General features: G+C 48.7%; 1 long non-coding RNA gene across 1 annotated transcript in view; it reads right to left on the bottom strand.

Annotated features, from left to right (window-relative positions):
• Positions 1–14,434, bottom strand: part of LOC128828742 (uncharacterized) — a 38,309-nt gene that overhangs the window by 11,761 nt on the left and 12,114 nt on the right. Inside the window, exon 3 of the long non-coding RNA XR_008443226.1 lies at positions 5,773–5,925. This is a non-coding gene — a long non-coding RNA (uncharacterized LOC128828742). The remainder of the gene's footprint in view (positions 1–5,772; positions 5,926–14,434) is intronic.

The raw sequence follows: 14,434 nt of genomic DNA, 5'->3' as shown, positions 1-14,434 counted from the left end.
TCATGAACATTTTTGACTTCATATAAGGGGGTTGCCAAGCAGAGAAATACTGATCTAGGGTAATTGAGTCCCTGGAAGATTTTGTTTTGGTTGATTGGTTGGTGTCGCTTGGGGAAATTCACCCCTGCACAGCGCTAGACCTAACACCTGACAATAAAACTGATCCTTGACCGGTACTCAAACTGATCCTTGACCGGTAGCCCCACCAGAGGCAGGGGAATCCCCCGTCAAGTCAGAGACTGGGAACCAATCAGAAATCCCACCTTAATTCGATCCCTAATGGAATCAGTGCCGGCCAATCGGGTTGCTGAATTCATGCACATGTTAAAGGAAAAAGGGTCAAGTTGCCAGCAGTCAGAAACCAGCTTATTCAGAATTTAATAGGGGAAATAAACCCTGATATGCTTATCTGATTGGCTCAGGGGACAGTGAGCATCAGCCAATCAGAGTGCAGTAAGTAAATACTAATTTAGGAACGATTGCCTCTCTACAGATTGCACCTGTTGCAAGCAATGGGGCTGGAGTCCACCATAGCTTGGCTTGAAACTTGCCACAGATACAGACAGGATCTAAACTGGGCTGCGAGCACGCTGGAAACGGGCCCAGTCAGAGAGAATGGGGATCGAGGAGCGTAGCTGCAAGCTATCTTGGAAGAGGTTGGCTTTTCCTGGAGAGATCCCCAGCTGCGCTTCCAGGCTGTAAATTAAACAAACCATATTTCCTATACAGCAGACCCTGGGGGTGGTGGAACGAACAGCATGGCCTTACTGCTGTTATTTCCTTCTGAGTTAAATCTTCCCCCCACTTCAGACTGATGGTGCCCACTTTACCTGATTTGTAATTTATTAAAATGATTTAAGGAGAGACAGGGGGGGAAATGCTCAGTGCAAATTATATTTTGAGCTGTTGTGCTTCGCCAATGCGACGGAAAATAAATCTCTCTGGCCCCGCGTCTCTGTACGGGAGTTGTCATTAAATGCAATTAAACAGACCCTGCAGGTGTCCTAGGTCAGGCCTGCAGCAGCCCATTCACCACGGCAATGTTATTATCATCCTGACAACAAAACACCAGATATTTTCTGAGCTGCTGTGATCGATGAGATCTGCCTGATTTGGAGCTGGGTGGTGGGGAGGGGGCAGACCGGCCAGCCTGGTTCAAACATGCTCGTTAGTTACTGATGGAAAAGTCAAAGAGCTGCTCGGCAGCCAGGAGGATGGAGGGACATGGGATCTGGGGGCAGGCGAAGAGACGGATGTTTGGGGAACAAAGAAAGAGGGAGAAATGGAGGGGATACAACATCATTTCACATGGTCTCCAGGAACCTTAAAGCAGAAGACTGGATTTGAGGACAAGGCACTGCGTTAGTACTCGGGAGATGGGGGTTTGATTCTGCCACGGACTCCCTGTGTGTCCTCAGGCAAGTCCCGTCGGGTCAGAGCTTTCACAAAAGCTTAGTTCCCTTTTAGGCACTCATGTAAGTGGCCTGATGTCAGAAGGAACTGCACATTGGATGCTGAGATATTTTACAGTTGAACCCTTGTTTCCTTCCCACCTCTTTGTCTGTCTCATCTATTTAGCCCAGAAGTCCCCAAAGGGTGGGGCACATCCTCTTAGAGGGACATGGAGGGACCTTCAGAGGGGTGCAGTGGGTCTGGGCCAGCTCCCATGGGGGATGGGGAGGGAGTACCACCCAGCCCCTCCCCGCACCGAGCTCTGCTCCGGTCCCACCCCCAGCCGTGGGCCCGGCTGCCAGCCCCCACCACAGCCCGGTTGCAACTCCGCTCCTGGCCCCAGCTCCATTCCTGTGGTCCCAGCCTCAGCCCCCTTACCCCATCTGCGTCCCCCACACAGCTGCGCCCTGCTCCCAGCTCCAGGGGGGTGCACAGACAGGGGTAAGGGGGGACACAGCCCTCAAAAGGACCCTGATGAACACTTTGGGGCTGGATCTGTCTCTCACTCGGTGTCTGTGCAGCACCCAGCAATGGGGCCCTGACTTCAGCTCGGGCCTCTGGATGCTGTAATTACTACGAATGATAAAATGGAGTGACTCCTGATTTACACCAGGATAAATGAAGAATCAGGACCCAATTCCCCTAATGAAAAAAAAAAAAATCACACTAAAGCAAGCTCTCCACCACTTTGGTGTCCATTCACAGACTGATCCTGCAACCATCGAAACCCCAGGAGCACTCCAGTATCAGACCCTAATTAGGATCGTTACTCGACTGACTCTGGTTCTGTGGTGGGCACACCTCTTATTTCCCTTCCTCCCCTCACTGCTAATTGCAAACCCTGGGTCAAATTCCACCAGCTCCTTCTCTTCACCAACATGAATCCAGAGTGAGTGCACTTTAGTCAGTGGAGTCATCCTGGGGTGAAAGCCATGTAGGGTCAGAATCAGTCTCCTAGGGAACTGGGCCAGACTCACTTTCATTTACACCACTGTCAATCCAGAGCAACTCCACTTGAATCAATGGAGCTGCTTTTGTTTTTCATGGGTTTAATAGAAATAGGGTGACCAGATGTCCCGATTTTATACGGACAGTCCCGATTTTGGGGTCTCTTTCTTATATAGGCTCCTATTACCCCCAACCCCCCGTCCTGATTTTTCACATTTGCTGCCTGCAGGGCCGGCTCCAGGCACCAGCTTGTCAAGCAGGTGCTTGGGGCGGCCACTCCGGAGAGGGGCGGCACATCCAGCTGTTCGGCGGCAATTCGGCGGATGGTCCTCACTCCGGCTTGGAGCGTAGGACCTCCTGCCGAATTGCCGCCGCAATTTTTTTTTTTTTTGGGCTTGGGGCAGCCAAAACCCTGGAGCCGGCCCTGGCTGTCTGGTCACCCTAAATGGAAAGCAGTTCACCCAATGTGTATTTCAGCCTCGATTCTCCTTTTCAGATCCTTCTGCCTTCTGTGCTCCCTGATGAGGCCCAGAAGCACTGGAGGGTAGAGAGGCACAGCAGATCTGTGCCTATGTCTCTAGCCTTTGGCTGTCTCCTGTGATTACCCTGCAGTTTTTAGGGGAAGGTATACACCCCACAACTCCCTTCTGGAGCAGCTAAGGGAAAGAAATCTGGGAGAGAAAGGGGGAGAAGTCTAGAAGAGTTAGAGCTGAGTGAATAATGGGTTTAGGGTCTGAACCAAAAAAATCCCCCCAAAATTCTGGTTTGATTTGAACCAAAATGACTTCAAAATTTGTCAACAAATTGAAAATCACAAAAAAGATTTCCTTTTGAAGTGACCAACACGCATTGAATTGACTTGATTTTTGGGGGGGGTGTTGCATTTCAATTCAGACATTTGGGGTGTTTTTACCCTGTTTTTTTTTTTTTAAACCTGGCCACATATGAAATTGAAACGCCGTTTTGAATAAAAACTTCTACACGAAACATTGAGTTTTTTTTTAAAAAAAAAAAGGATTTTCAGCCAACACGATTTGCTGAATTTGACCCAAATTCAATTAATAGTCCCCCCCACCTCCCCCTGCATTTTTCAATGAGAAAACGATCTGCCGGAAAAGATATCGCCCAGCTCTAATGGGAATCCTGTTTCAATAGTGGTGACATCTCTACCCTCAGCTGGGCAAACTCAGCCAATATCCACCTGCATTCTTAAAGGACTTTGCTTCCGCCACACTCAACTCTCTTGCGCTCGCCTCCCACAAATGTCCACAGGTCCAAGTGTCCTGGCCCGGACATTGAGGGGCATAGGATTCAGAAACACAGGGGCCAGTGTTTGCAGAAAGCAAAGGTGACAGCCTTCACCCCAGGCTCCGCCAATCAGGGAACAGGAACAATATCACATGGCTTAACTCCTGGACCCCAGCCAGCCACCCCAATACGAAGGTTGGGTATTCACAGGAGGTTCTTTGCCATCAAAACCACTGAGACAGAAACGTTTGCAAGAACTATTTGAATTATTGGCTCAGCTCAGCCTTAGGCTGCTTGGAGAATGAATCACTCCAGTCCCAGGGAAATCCCAGCCAATAGCACAGTGTGGTTTCCCACCTGTGGTCCGCAGACCCCTGGGGATCCACAGACTGTGACTAAGATTTCCAGAGAAATCTGCACCTCCATTTGAAATTGTGTAGGGTCTGCAAACACAAAACAGATTGAAAGCCCCGGCTGTAGTAGCACAGGGAGGATTGCAGTGCTAATAGCGTGCGCGTCTAGAGTGCGCACGCAGCCCCACTGACATGCAGCCACCTCTGGGGTGGAAGGAGGTAGCCAGTGGGGCATGCATCAATAGTGCATGGGGGGGGGGGGGAGTCAATTGTTGGCAACACACACAGGGAGCCACCATCCCCATCTCCATTGTTACAAGAAATATCAGGAGCGCCTGTAATCTCCATATGGTGCAGACAGGAGTTCTTGTCTGAAACACCCACACAGAGCAGGTCACATGGCCCTCTGTTTATCAATGTCCCGGGATGAAGGGCAGACTTGACCCTATTACAATGGGACTCAGGATTTCTAGACCTCCCCTACTCCTGCCTCCTTTCCTTGATGCCTCTCAGGAAGGAGGGGAGGGCTAGCTCAGTGGTTTGAGCATTAGCCTACTAAACCCAGGGTTGTGAGTTCAATCCTTGAGGGGGCCACTTAGGGAGTTGGGGCAAAAAATCAGTACTTGGTCCTGCTAGTGAAGGCAGTGGGCTGGACTCAATGACCTTTCAAGGTCCTTTCCAGTTCTAGGAGATAGGATATCTCCATTTATTTATTTAAGGCAAATCCACCTGAGCATGTACCTGGCTAACTACCCAATGCTGTTCCTTGCCCCGGGGTGGCGGGGCCAGCCCTGAATTCTACCCTGAAGAGTTTCTTCTCTCTCTCTTACGCTCCTACCCCACTCAGAGGTCTGGAGATCTCTCCCTGCCATCTAGGGTATCCTTCTGCTGTTCTGTATGATGCTCGAACTCTGGCCACACTCGGTTCTCCGCTGGCATAAGCAGCACAACTCCATTGGAGTCTGTAGAACTGCCACCAGTTTATACAGCGCAGAATTTGGTCGTAAAGGCCTTGGCATTCTCAGCTGGCTAAGGAACATCTAGTTCCTAGGCAAAAGTTTCTTATCAAAATACAGATCGCTTTTTGGTTTATGGGGGTTTGTAGGGCCAGATTCTACTCACTAAAGTGGGTGTCAATCCAGAATAACTCTGTCTTCAACTGAGATACTCTGGATTTTTCGGTGGTGTAAGTAACAGAGGAGAATGTGCCCGTTTGTGTCTGTTTCACAGACAGACAAACCAGAGGACAAGAAACTGCACGTTACAGCTGCAAGGGTGAAGAGCCGAGCGGCTGATAATAAGTGTCATGGAGACAGATCCTCAGCGGATGTAAATGGGCATCGCTCAGTGTAGCGCCACATGGACTTTAACGAAGGGACGCCAATTTGCACCAGCTGAGCACCTGATCCGGTGTCTGGAGTGCTTAGGGACACCCCCTGGAGTTTCCATCAGTGGGTGTGAGAAGGCAGGCGCGACTGGCCACATGTGAGCGCCGGGGGTCAGGAGAGGAGATAGAACAGTTCCAACAGGAAGCATGTTTCCCAATTTCCCCCTTGCCTGCTTTCTGCTTCTCATAGGAGTGCCTCTCTCTTTTCCCTCTTCCTCCATCTCTTCTTCCCTCCTCCCCACCACGTCTTTTTTTCTCTGCTGCCCCATCCCTCTTTGCTCCCCGCCCCTGAAAGGCATCAGTAAGACTTACCAGCATACTCCCTTCTAAACGGGTGCAGTCGCCGCTCAATGCATTTTAATGACCCCTGCAAGGCCCTCTTACCGAGATGAATTTTCCTGAGGATTACGCGTGCGTCTGATCCCTAGTTAGTCAGATTGCAGCGTCCTTGTCAGGAACAGTCAGTTTTGTCCGTCTCTTTGGAGCAGCTGTCTCTTTTGCTTCCCACCTCTCTGCTTGCGCTAACAGAAAACAAACCTGCTGATAAAGAAAACATGGCTGTTAGGTAGCCTGGCTGTGGGGGGAAAATATATATATATTAAGGCCAAGATTTTCAAACATAGGAGACTCAAATTAGGCTCCTACATCGTGATTTCAGTTCCTAAATCAGAGGCCCAATTTTCAGAAGTGCACAGAACCCAGCAACGCCAATTGACTTCCACAGGAGGTGCTAGGAGTGGGATTTTCAAAAGATACCTAATTGACTTAGGCGCAAAAATTCCATTGGGATTTGTGCTTCCAAATCATGTAGGCACCTTTGAAAATCCTGCCTTAGGTGCTCACTGCTTGGGAAAATCAGGTCACCTATTTATGAGCCTAAATGTGGACCTAGTAGTCTAAGTTTTAGACTCTTAGTTTTGAAATCCTGGGCCTAAGAGAGATTTTCAAAAGGCATACATGGCAGGTGCCTAGTTCCCATTGCAAGTCAAGAGGGGTTGGGCTCCTAACTTACCACTGTGTCACTGCAAATCTCCCCATAAAGGGGGAAGTAGCTATGTCCTGGTCTGGAAAGCACCTTCGTGCCGACAGCTGGCTGGAAAACAAACCTCCATTGTCACAAAACAGTTCAAACATTTTTATTACCATTTTTCCCCTCCAAAAATATTTTTTCGTCACCATTTTCTGACCAGCTGCGCGCGACAGGGTGGAGCCCAGTGCGGCCCGTATAGACCTACTGGCTTCACTGGGTAGTGGATCTGCTTCTGTGTGCATACAACCGGGCCCAGTCTGCACGGCGCCCTGGCACATGCATTCACGTCCTTGCAATGCAGCACAGTCTATATTGGGTCCTTGCACGTCAGGTCCGTGGCACGATCGGCATCGGGCCCTCCTGCTTGTGTTTGTGCCCAGCAGATGAGGCACAGTAAGCACAGGGCATTATTATCCGTGCAGCTGGACCCAAGCATTCCAGCAACTTCCCCTCTTCCCAGTGGGTGCTTGACGCCCTGCCACCCCTGGCCCTGCCCCTGCACCTTCCTTACCCCGCCCCATTCCACCCTTTCCCCAAAGTCCCCGCCCACTTCCTGCCCCCATTCCATCCCTTCCCACAAGTCCCCGCCCCACCTCTTCTCCACCTCCTCCCCTGAGTGTGCCGGATCCCCACTCCTCCCTCCTGGAAAGTCGTAAGTGCCACCAAACTGCTGTTAGGCGGTGCGGCGGCGGGAAGCACTGGGAGGGAGAGGGAGGAGTGGGGATGCGGTGCACTGTGGGGGGCGGGGGAGAAGGAGTCAAGGAGGGGACCCACTAATTTTTCCCCATGGGTGCTCCAGGCCTGGAGCACCCACAGAGTTGGCACCTATGAGTGGGGCTTATGTGCCTTAGTGCAGCTTGCTGGTGTTCGTGTCGTGTGCCTTTCAGCACAAGAACCCCTTCCATGCATTTCCGTCCGTGAGGGTACTCTCCTAGTCTCCTCGTCCCAGAGCACCTCCTCACGGTGAGACCCAGCACAGCAGCCCCTCTGCTTCTCCCTCCTCTAGACTTCAGGGGCCTTTCCAGTGACTTGGACCTGCAACCAGGCCACACTTCAGTGTCTCAGCCCTTCCAGGGTAACAGTGTCCGAGCTGACAGGGCTCAAAACTCCCCCAGAGCACTTCCTGGGCTCAGTCCACCACCGACTCTGCATCCCTCTCGCCGGTTCTGGTGAATTCACCCTCGCTCTGTTACAGAGCGTTCCCTCCCAGAGCATTCTCTCAGCACCCCCGGCTCCACCTGAGCCACTGACCTACAGGGCTTCTTCCCTAGAGTCTCTCTTCTCCTTAGGAGTCTCCTTCTGCCCTCTCCTTTCAGGCACAGTCCCGGGTACAAACTCCCTCCAGCAGGCCTGGCGGGAACCAGAGAGAAGAAATTCCCACCTCCCTCTCTCCTAGGTCTCTTCCCCCTCTTGTCCTTCCTTTATAGGAACCACACAGTCTGGTTCTCCCCAGCTGGGTTTAATTTTTAATTACCCACCTCTCCTCCAGGTGCCACAGAATAGGCTAATTGGTCTCTCTGCTTCCCCAGCACCCTGTCACTGCCCGTGTGGGGTTTATACATGATCACAGGCACACGCTCAGCGCTGGGCTTGTATAAGCATGTAGCCAATGATTTTAGTTTATTATTGATTGATTGTGTGGTGTTATAATTAATGAATATGTTATATGATGTCTATTTATTGTATGTTAATTAAAGTTAATTTGTAGGATTATAAAAGTATAAGATTGATCAGTATTTAAAGGAACCAAGTCATAGACAGAAGTAAGACAAGCTGAAATGCAAGTGACGGTAGGTTGAGGTCTGCAAGACTTTAGCTTAGCTATTTTAGGCCTTGGAGACAAGAAATGATGACATAAGTAACTGGAAAATAACCCAATGCCCTAGGATTATGGGAAAAGACGTACCAAGTGGTAATATTGTGCAAAATTACCCAGAAGATTAGTATTAGATCATAAAAATACTGTAAAGGCGCATCTGTCTCCGACATGTGTCAACCACGGGATACAGGTTGTGCGTCCATACTAATGAAAATAAAGGGAACTGACACAGCTTGTAGAAAAATGGGGTCCCTTAAGTTTCCAGGGGACACAGACCAATAAGAGAAAAGAGGGTGGACATGTGCAGAGTATAGGTGTAGACAGAATCACATTATAAAAAGGAGATGCCCAGAACGGGAAAATTGAGCTCCCTACGGGAGACTCCATCAGGAACCATCCCTCTACTGATGATCAAACCATGAGAGACCCATCAGACCCTAGCCCTGTTGTTAAGGATGTGAGTATAACTAAATTTGTAACTTGTGCATAGGTCTGTATAGAATTTCGATATGTTTGAGTAATCATAACTTTCATTGTAACTTTAAAAAACTTGTAAAACAGACTAGACCTTGTACTTGTGAGTGGCTGTGTGGTCACTACCCTTGGTCTGTCTGTGTTCCTAGAGACTCTAACTCTAAAACAAGTAGTGGGGTGACTTTCACTCTAAGCTTGAAACTGTAGCCGCCAAAGCCAAACCCAGGGTGGTGTAATACCACAGTCCAAAATTCACTTTAAATAAAATGAAAGGCTCCAAGCGTCTGTGTGGTGGAGACGCCACACAGATAGCAAGGGTGACAGGGAGGGGAGCCACCCCGATGAGACAAGCAGGTAAAAAGCAAACTGGCCCTCCTTGCCTGTCACACTGTTTAGAGGCTTTATTTCAGGCTCCGAGTGGGACCAACATAATCTTCCCTTTCTCCTGGGCTGTTTCAAAGTGATTGCAACCCAGGGTTACCTTGTGAGGCAGTGGCGTCCACTGACATTTTGTCAGCCCAGGGAAAGAGAGAGACAAGGGGACATGCCATCAGTATAGACTCCTGCCCATGCAAACCCCACAAATGTACCCCCGGTTCCCTGGGTTGGAGAGCAGGAAGTGCTCGGGTGGATGTCCCGCTCCTGCAGACATACACACGTGTCCGCATGCAGACAAACATGCGTGTGCACCCACCCACACATGTACATGCACATAATTTCATTGCAAGGGTATTTCTAGCATGTGTTTGGAACTAGATATTGATTATTATTATGATGATCAGTTAGGGCTGATTGAAATGTTTTCTCAAAACATTTTTGCATTGAAAAAACGGCACTTTTTTTCCCAGGGGAAATTAATGTTTTGGTCAAAAATTCCTTTTTTTTCTTTGACAAAAGACTGAAACCCACAAAATGTTTAGATTTTTTTCATTTGTCTGCCCTCCCCCCCCCTTTCTATCCATTAAAAGGGAAAAAAAGGAAGAGACACTAAGGAAAAAAATGAAACACAAAATGTTTGTTTTTTGTTTAGTTGAAAAACTGAAAAAATCAGGGAAGATTTTAAACAAAATGAAAATTTTTTGTTTTGTTTGATTTTTTTTGCAAAAAATGTGTAGCATTTGTTATCTGCTCTTCTGTTACTAGTGATCAATCATCACTTATTAATTAGGGTCCAATTCCCTAAGGAAGGGGCAATTGATTAGGATTTTCCTGCTCACTCACTGTTACTGATTAATTCATTCAAGAGTAGTAATCAATGGTTCACTGTCAAACTGGGGGATATATCTAGTGGAACCATGTGAGAGTCAATCCTGGGTCCCGTACTATTCAATATTTTCATTAATGACTTGGATAATGGAGTGGAGAGTGTGCCTATAAAATTTGCAGATGAAACCAAGCTAAGAGGGGTTGCAAGCTCTTTGGAGGGCAGGATTAGAATTCAAAATGACCTTGACAAATTGGAGAATTGGTTTGAATTCAACACGATGAAATTCAGTAAAGACAAGTGCAAAGTACCACACATAGGAAGGAAAAATCAAATGCACACCTACAACACGGGGAATTACTGGCCAGGTGGTCGTACTGCTGAAAAGTTACACTGGGAGTTACACTGCATCGCAAATTGAATGTGAGCCAACAATGTGATGCAGTTGTGAAAAAGGCTAATATAATTCTGGGGTGTAATAACAGGAGTGTCGTATGTAAGACATGGGAGGTAATTGTCCTGCTCTACTCAGCACTAGTCAGGCTTCCGCTGGAGCATTGTGTCCAATTCTGGGTGCCCCCCTTTAGGAAAGATGTGGACAAGTTGGAGAGAGTCCAGCGAAAACCTGCCCTGGGGGAAAAGTTAAAAAAACTGGGCATGTTTAGTCTTGAGAAAAGAAGACTGAGCGGGGAACCAATAACAATCTTCAAATATGTTAAGGGCCGTTATCAAGAAGCCAGTGATCGTTTGTTCTCCATGTCTACTGAAGGCAGGACAAGAAGCTCTGGGCTTGATCTGCAGCAAGAGAGATTTGGTTAGATATTAGGACAAGCTTTCGACCTACATTTCTACGATTATATGGTAACACAAGACTGCACCTTGGATGCACAAAGGTGAAAGGGGCGTGTAGATGAAAAAGGCATCCAGGGAAGTCCTGGCTCCATTGAAGTAAATGGCAAAATTCCCATTAATTTCAGTGGGGTCAGGATTTCACCCACTGAATTTACCGAGCCATTGACAAGCAACAAAGATGAGGAAGAGGCTGGAGGCAAGAAGGGTTTTTCTTGGTGAGGGAAATTTGTACCCGTGCACATCTCTAACAGACCCACTTCTCTGGTGCAAAACAGGGCTTACACTGGTGCAGTTTACCTTGGTATCTTGCACACTGGTGTAGGCACCATCTTACCCCAATGCAGGGTGTCTATCCTGGGGACTCACACTGGTATAACTACAATGATGCGGCATGTCCCAGTCTACACAAGGCCTTAGAAGGAGCGATTACAAGAGCTGAAGATGCACGTGAATGGTGGGGCCGTCCCCACGTACACTCTAGGGAGGAAGAGCAATTGTGTTATGTGGAGGGATCTGGATGCAATTAGGACTGAATCTCAGGAGCAGTTCCTAACCGCGAGAGCTGAGGGCTGTGGGGTGCTCCCAGGGGAATCGGAACAAGTTCCATCACTATGAGACATTTACAGTCAGGACAAAACACTGGCTATTATACCGTAGGGATTGATACTGTTTTAGCTGGGGGAAATGAGCCAAGTCACCTGATGGGTCCTTTCTTTTGCTGAGTCTTTTGACTTCCAGTAATGTCCAGTCACCCAGGAATTTGCCCCAGGATGATGTTTAAGATGGAGGAGGGCTTGGAGCAGGACCCCAAGTCTAAGCACCTCAATGTGTCAAAATCTGGAGGTGACTCGGAGCCAGCTGGGGGCTTATTGAAACCACAACAAGGTATGTCTGCATCTGCAGTGAAAGTCATCAGCCAAGATTACTTCCTCTGGGCGAGGGGGAGAGGGATCCCGGAGATGGGGCCTCTCTTTCTCCAAACCTAGGCAGTGCGTCAATGTTAGGTGGAAGGTCCCCATTTCCAAGCATGGAAACAAAACAGCCAGGGGCACCTGTGAATGGTAAGGAAGCAAGAAAGGGCATTCAAAATTGGAGCTGGGCGGGAAATGGTTGTCCCATCCTGTGAGCATCGAAAAATGTTCCCGTCCCAAATAGGAGGAAAAGTCGAAATGCTGAACGTTTTCCCACAATGAAAATTTGAAAAACATTTTCAGTTTGGATCAATTGAAACATTTTGTGTAGATCATTTTGAAACATTTCATTCCCATCTCTTGTCTTCTAAAAAAAGACATTTTTAGTCCACATTTACTAAAATTTCAAAACAAAAATTTGTCAACTTGAAAAACTGAAACTTCAATAATGTTAACAGTTGATGTTTTGATAATTCCAAAACCTTTTCCCCGCTCCTCCCACAACATTTTCGAGTCGGGAGATTGGTCAAAATCAATTCTGTTTTGCAAACAGTTTCAGTTTCCGATAGTCAGTATTTTCCATCAAAAACAGGTTGATTGAAAAATTCCCGCCCAGCTTTGTTCGGCATGTCCGGTGAGAATCAGGAGAACAGAGCAGAGCTGGAGAACTTTGGCGATTTAGGGTGCAGGGGATTAGAGAGATGGAATCCATCCCCTAACCTGGGATCAGTGCACAGGTCTGCAATGCAGACACACGTCTCACCCACCTGCCAATCCCCTGCTCTATGTATAGGCTGGAGTAGCAGCTATAGTCCCTCCGCACCATTTTGCGGTGAGTTGGGGCCATGCTTTTGCAGCTGATCCAGATAAAATTGTGTGCTGTCCTGTCCCCATTATCTGACTCAGAGGGCCGTTTGGATGTCGAATTGCTGCCCGGTTAAAGGACCCGCAACCCCACTGAGCCTATACTGTTCTCCAGGCACAGGCTTTCCAATCTAGTCCACCTCCCGTTGGAATCTCCCTGTGGAACATCTCTCTCCGTTCTGTAGCTGCCCTGGAAATAAACGTACCCCGGTCACTTTTAGGGGCATGTTCATAAGGAGCGTACAAAGGGCTGCTACATGATTGCGAGCTGTTGTCATCAAGGAATAATCAATTGTTATAAAGTCCAGCAGGTCAAAATGATGCTTATAACTCTCTCTGCCACCTGCTACTGATGTTCAGAGCCATCTTAGCGTATACCAGTCCTGTCTGCAACATGCTTATAACGTCGGGCAATCCTTCGGTCACTGCTTATAGGTGGGCCCTTCATATAAAATCGGACCAGCTCCCTCTCCTCCCCAGTCCCCTCCTGGCCCCCCCTCAGCGACTCAGGGGTGGGCCAAAGGGTTTCTCCCCAGTACATTGCTCGGCGAGTGTGCATCTTTACTAGATGGCCAAGAATACAATTTGCTTTATTGCCCCCGGGCTCTGATTTGTAAAAATGGCAAGTCTCCCCTTCCCGATACCTTTCATCCCCATTTGAGATCTGCCTTAGGGATCCTCCAACCAGCGCCTCCCCCGCCCTCAGGAAACCTCCAGTCCCCCAATCTGCCCCTCCCACTCCCTCAGGGAACCACCATTCCCCTGATCTGCCCCTCCCTCCTGGGATCTTCCAACCCTCCAATCAGCCTCTTCCTCTCCCTCAAGGATCTTCCAATCCCCCAATCTGGCCTCCCCCCAGGATTCTCCATTCCCCTAACCTGCCTCAGGGATCCTGCAATCCCTCCCCCCACCTTTGCCCCCTCCCTAATGGATTGTCCGACTCCAATCCCCCAGTTTTCCCTGCCCTCTGGAGATCTGCTAGCCTCCTGATCGTCCACTCCCGTTCCAATCCTCCCAGATAGTCTCCTTCAGTAACTGATGACTCTCCAAGCCCGTTTCCTTAGGCTTCTAGGTTCCTTGTTTTTTTACAATCCTCATCCTTGTTCCCTCCCCTCCCCTCCCCTCCTCTCTTCTTTCCTCCCCGCTGAGCTTCTCTCCCCTGGCCCATCTGCAGCCTGCGGTCCTGCCCCTCTTACGCAGGCCTGGGCTATATGTTGATCTCAGTCATCTCAGCTCTCCTGCCTTCCCAAAGAGCCCAGTGGAAATGTCACCGGTGGGATAATCAGCATGTTGCTCACGTCCCTTAATTGCTCTCCAAGTGCACGGCAGCGGCTGCGAAGTCTCTTTGAAAGGCAGGTTTTGGCCTTTGGCACATTATTGATGGGCTGCTGATAGGCCCCTTTGTTGACGAGCAATTTTATCCCCTTTTGCTGTGCAATTTTTTTTTTAAGACAGCCCTTTTGGAGACAGTAGATTTTAAAAATGGAGCGGAGCTAGGTGAATAAACAGACTCCAGGCTTAATCCTAAAAGGCATGCGTGGGGGGCTAAGAGTGAGCAGCATTTTTCATGACATTTAACAAGACTACACACAAGAAACAAAATCTTGCGGGATGAATGGGTTGGGGGAGAGGGAAGTCCTTTTGTTGCCCTCCCTCCTAGTCCCAGCAATGAGATGTTTACTTGCAGTACATTAGTCAGCCACTAAGCATCTCTGTGTTTGCTGTAGAGCTCCAGATGAGGTGTGGTCCCTAGTTAACAAGGAAGAGAAAGCTGGGACTCAAACTGTGTGGATGCCTGCTTGTATTTATTGCTTGTAGTTCTTTTATTTAATAAGTAACTCCTGTCTGAGATGGACTACGATTTCCTGGATCATAGCAGTCCCCATTCACCA

This window comes from Malaclemys terrapin, chromosome 24 (genome assembly GCF_027887155.1).
Source record: "Malaclemys terrapin pileata isolate rMalTer1 chromosome 24, rMalTer1.hap1, whole genome shotgun sequence".
NCBI classification, from domain to species: domain Eukaryota; kingdom Metazoa; phylum Chordata; order Testudines; family Emydidae; genus Malaclemys; species Malaclemys terrapin.
The sequence above is the reverse complement of the archived record's forward strand: the minus strand, read 5'-3'. Positions and strand labels throughout refer to the sequence as shown.